Here is a 6,000-nt window from a genome sequence, read left to right on the forward strand (position 1 = left end):
TGTATTGTGTGTGCGGGGAAGTTACTGTATTTTAAAACTTGGCACCGCTGCTGGGCTTTTTATTCTGGTTTATTTTATTCTAATTGTTTTTATTTTGCTTTTTAGGCGGCAGTTTTCAACTTTTACATGATGTTGGGTCGTGTCTGTGGTGTGGGGTTTGAATGGTCGTCAAGCGCCCGGGCAGCTTTGGCTCTTGGGAGGTATAAAGAAATGGAATAAATGAAGGAATAAAATAAAATCAGGCACTTCGAGACTGCGGGGGGGGGGGGGAAGCGACGCATAGATTTTAATAATAATAATAATAATAATAATAATAATTCTGCTAGAGGAGGGCTGCTGGACATGTTTGTAAGACCTGGTTTGGCGCAAGAGACAAGACGCTTCGGATTACGGAATTAGGAGCCCAGGGATTTCTTTGGAGGACCACAGATTGTCGGAGCACACGGTCCTTCACACTTACATACACAGTCCACTCTTTGTTACCCCTAAGACAGCCTCCCTAAAGCTGTCGCCCTCCAGATGCATTGGACTACATCTCCCATCACACCCAGCCAGAGGCGGGGGACAGTGGGACTTGTAGTCCAACACATCTGGGGGCACCGGCTTGGAGCGGCTCCCCTAAGCTTTCTCCCCCCCCCATAAAATTTTATTTTATTTCGAAATAAAGTTAAAATGAAGGCAACAAAAAGAAGAAACATAATAATAAATTAAGATCACTAAAGAAACATAATTTTTAGTCTGTAACCGATATGCCTGTGGAAAATTTAGGGTGGCTGTGTGCGTGGTCATTTTGTTGCTGTTAAACATCTGGGAGTCAGAAGCCTTGCTGATCTACTGCAAATCACCCAAAGAACTACCCCAACTTGGTGCCCTCCAGATGTTTTGGACTTCACCAACCTCAGCCAGCAAGGCCAATGGCCAGGAATGCTGGGAGTTGTGGTTTAAAACATCTGGAAGACACCAAATTGGGTGAGGAAAGCTGAATCTACCTTTCACTCACTCACCCCAGCTAAAGTGAATGGGGGGTTGCCAATGTTTCAACTAGCCCCCTGCTCCTGTGCCTTGAGCAAGCCCCTCAATGGGCAGATATTAAACCAAGAGGGAGGCTCTGAGAAGTGTAACCTAGCTGGCTGCGGCACATCAAGCCTCAGAAGGCAGCGCAGGAGCAGGACAGGGCCTGGTTGGTTGGTGGTTTTCCTGGTCAGTTGGCAACCCCACAGCCCAAGAGCACGACCCCTACCTTGCAGAGGGGCCCAAGGAGAAAAGCCGAAACCAGGCTGCTGGGACGCCCCAAACCATCATCAGCATCTTTTCTTATTTTTAATTGACATTTTACGATCACCCATCTCCCTGGCAAGTACAATCCCTTCTCCATGCCAAGCAGAAAAATGGAGAAGAATTTGAGACTTCGCCTAAGAACGACATATTGAAGCATTTAGCGTGATTAATGTTTTGTTTCTCTTTTACAGGCCAAAACTCTTAGCAATAATATATTTTTTAAAAGGCAATGAATCTCTTGCTTGTTTTTCCCCCCTTCCTTCCTTGGCTCTGCTATAATATGCAATCGAAAACCTATCTTCTTTTACCAGGGTGGGTGGGTGGGAGGGTTGTGGTCTAATTCCTTCCTTACTGCCCCCCCTCCTTACCACTACCACCACCCTGCCATGTGCTCCACCCACGTTTTAAAATTTCCAAAGCAAGAAGGAATCGTCAAAATATCTTAGCAGATATTGTTGGACTACAATACCCATCATCCACCCAGTGTAGCAAAATGTTCAGGGTGGGGTGAAGGGAGTTGCAATGCAACAACATCTGGGGAACTTTAGAGTGGAAAAAGCTGAGTTAAAGGATAACTAATTTGTGTTTGATCATTATTATTAATAATTTTATTTATTTATTACATTTCTATGCCACCCAATACCTGAAGCTCTCTGGGCAGTTCACAACAATTAAAACCATAAGATACAATGCAATAAAATACAATGTAAAAGTTTGAAACTACAGCATAACATACAACCAAAATAAAACCTAGCGGCAGTGCAAAGTTTTAAAATGCATACTTATTTAATAATAAGAATTTATTTGATTTATATCCTGCCCTTTCTTGCAAGAAACTCAGGGTGCCTAACAACTCACACAAAACAGTACAACACAGAAACACCATGAAAACCATGACTCTAAAATAACAAATGTAATAAAATACAGTAAGACTCTGCAGTCCTATGCATGCCTACTTAGTAGGAAGTCCCACTGATTTCAATACAGTCTACTCTCAGGTAAGTGTGCATAGAATTGCTGCATAAAACAGATACAACACTTGCCTATACCCCCAAATGAATACATCTTTAGCTGAATGACAACAGTATTTGGGGACGGCCAAATCTCTACTGGAAGGGAATTCCACAGCCAGGATGCCACCACTGAGAAGTCCATGTGCAGTAGCCCTGTGGGCTGCTTTCCTCAAGGGGACCGGAAGCAGAACCTCCCTGGCCAATCTTAAATTGTGGGTTGGTCAGTACTGGGAAAGGCAGTCCGACCTTCAGATATCTGAGTGCTGAACCATTTAGGGCTTTGCACACTAGTACTGACACCTTGAATTAATCCTACACATACATAACAAGATGCAGAAGAGAGATCCGTCAATCCAAGATTAGCCGTGAGATATTAAAATGGGGCCTCCAAGCTCAGGAGCAGCATACCCCTAAATAACATTTGCTAGGGGAAGGTTGGAATCTTTCATCCACAAATAGAGGAGGAATGTCTCACGATGCTGAAACAAGGATTTTATTTGTAAAAAAACCCTCCCAACATGTTTTGGCCGGTTTGTATTTTAAGGCCTTCTTCAGGGGGGTCATAAAAACGTCTGCAGAAATTCTTATAATAAATATATCCTACTAATATTCGCACGAAGAGGCTGTCTGTTTATTTATTTCATTTTTTATATATTCTCTTTTGTCTGCCTCTAAGAGGACCAAGAATAGGGAAAGGCGATCGCCCTCTCTCCTTCATTGTGGGCTTCTTGGAGGCCGCTGGATACTGGGCTAGGTAGAACTCTGGTTTGATCCAGCAGGGCTCTTCTGATGGTGCTAGCCCTGCTGGATCAAATCAGACGCTTATGCTTCAGACAATAGACTGAAAAATAAATAAACAAACAAAATATAGATGCAATATAATGATACTTAATCATAAGAGTTTATTTGATTTATATCTCACCCTTCCTTGCAAGGAGTTCAGAGTGCCTAACAAAATACAAATGCAATATAACGATACTCTTTCATGACACTTGCAAACGGAGAGGCAGCCAAAGGCTATTAAACTGCAAGCAGATGAGGACAAATAGAAATGTCAGAAAAGACTGTAATGTCAGTGGCCTCTTTGGGGAGGGCGTTCCAGAGTTGGAGTGCCACCACAGAAAAGGCCCTTTCCTTAGTTCAATCACAGCGTACCTCCACCAAGGAAGGTGCTCAGAGAAGGGCCTCAATGAAGAACTTAAGAGCATGGGTCAGCTGGTGTGGGAAGAGGCACTTATGATGGTTAGGAATGAAATCTCCCTCTCCAGAGGAAGTCTGTGAATAATACCAGGTGCTGATGCATTCAGCGGGTTTCCCAGGGGCATCTGGTTTCTCACCGCTGGACCAGGCTTTCCGATTAGGCCAGGGGTGTTGAACTTCTTTCAGCTGGGGAACTATACCTGGGGAACTATACCTGTGAGAACAAAGGTTGCCTTGTCCTGCCCTGTCCTTCTTCCATTTTGGAGAAGCTCCTGGGGCCACATTCCAGCAGTAGGAGTGGCCAAAGTCAAAGGGGGTGGGGCCAAAATACCAGTGTATGTTAGCACAAAGCTCTTTCCACCAGGAGCTAAGCCTTAGGAGAGGCAATTCGACCTCTTAGCACAGGGGTGGGTGGGCTGCACAAAAGCCAGGAACCAGCAAACGATTGGTGGTCTGAGGGAAGGGGGCACAGCCAAGGGAAGGGGCATGGCTACCTCTAAGGAGGGATGGGTTTGTCGCTTGGGCAGGGGCTACACTCCTAAGTCCAATATCCTTTGCAAGAATCTCAGCAGCCATCAGATACTAGAGGGTCTACAAGGAAATTGTATTCCATTGTATTCAACTGGAATTCAGCTCTCAAACTGAAAGAAGTTCGACACCCCTAGGCTAGGTGGGCCCAGGTCTGACCAGCAAGACATGTCAGGACGTTACAAGAATGTAACAAAATATCTTCTCATAATTTCATTTCTATCAAGAAATAGACTCAAGCCTATATCTTGTCTCTGCACCCTGCCCCTTTAAGCTGCCTGTGGTTACTGAATGCCAAAGGAAGGGCACTTTGCACATGTTCAGAGGCCCTATTTTTTCCATTAGTATCACTTTGCACGGTCCATATTCTGAGCTTTAGTCTTATTTTAAAGAACATTTTTTTTTCATTAGAGGTTGAAGGTTGAAAGCTGACCAAACTGTTTCTGTTGAAGATTAATTAAAACTGAATTTATAAAGAGCAATATGCTGGGGCTGGGGGTGGGACTGATCACAGCAGAAAGAAGGATCAGTACAAATGGATCTCCGCAGAGAACTATTCCTTACCAGTCCTCCCCATCAACAGTAAAATGCACAATGCTAAGTCAGACTCTCACCATGTGAGGCTTCGGGGCTGCTTCACACAGGACAGCTTCCCTTCCTTTGTTCGCTTATTTAAAATTTTACCTTAAAATAATACAAATACAAAAAAGAGAAAGAAAATGTGCATCATTGCAAACAATGTTGCCCTGCTTCAACACTTGCATTCTTCAGACTGTAAGAATGTCCCCGTTCTTTCCAAAAATAAACGGAGATGCGTCACCCCTTTTAAAAATCTAATCATCTGGTTATCACTAGTCATTGACTTTATATAATTTATCATTTTCTCCATTAGAGCCACATCCTATTATCTTGCTAACCAATTTTTAATAGTTGGGATAGTAGCCTCGTTCCAGACTTCAGCTCACAGGTGGGGAACCTCCCCTCCTAGGTCAGCGGCCCCTTTCCCTGCAATTAAGCAGTTATGTTTTTAATAGCCTTCCATTGGCTTCAATTGCAGCAGGGGCTGTGCATATGTAATTGGGGGTGATGGGGGTGTACCCCTCTGTCCCTGGAGAGGGGGCTATTTGTGTGAGGGGGAAGATGTCAACCAGGGAGGGAGGAGTTACCCAAACATATTTAAGCTGGACATACAGTCAGGGCCAGAAATATTGGAGCAAGGATAACTGTTTTGGCAGTTGGCCTCTGTACACCACCACATCGAAGTCGAAAGGAAACACACCCAGATGGGAGCGGTCAGGACTTTCAGCTGTAATTTGAGGGGTCTGACAAAAGTGGGGCACTAACCATTCAGGAAGTACAGCCAGTGGCATACACACACCCCCATCGTTGGTGGCTCATATGTAATGGAACAAACCAACATCATTTCAAACTTAAGGATCGCCTGTAATACCTGGATGAAAATCCTTTGCAGGCCATGACTGCCTGAAGTCTGGAACCCATGGACATGACCAAATGCTGACTTTCCTCCCTCAAGATGCTTTGCCAGGCCTTTACTGCAGCTGCCTTCAGCTGCTGCTTGTCTGTGGGTCTTTCTGCCTTCAGTCTTGTCTTCAGTAAGTGAAAAGCATGCTGTATTGGGCTGAGATCAGATGACTGACTTGGCCATTGAAGAACATCCCACTTCTTTGCCTTCAGAAACTCTTGGGTAGCTTTTGCTGTATGTTTTGGGTCATTATCCATCTGCAATACGAAGTGGCGTCCTGTCAGTTTGGCAGCATTCGGCTGAATCTGAGCAGAAAGTATAGCCCTATACACTTCAGGATTCGTCCTGCGGCTTTTATCAGCAGCCAGGCCATCAATAAACACCAGTGACCCGGTTCCATTGGCAGCCATACATGCCCATGCCATAACACTGCCTCCACCATGTTTGACAGATGATGTGGTATGCTTTGGATCATGAGCTGTTCCTTTCCGTCTCCAT

Source organism: Heloderma suspectum, chromosome 17 (assembly GCF_057233095.1).
Source record: "Heloderma suspectum isolate Gila_16-S chromosome 17, 16-S_ref, whole genome shotgun sequence".
NCBI lineage: Eukaryota > Metazoa > Chordata > Lepidosauria > Squamata > Helodermatidae > Heloderma > Heloderma suspectum.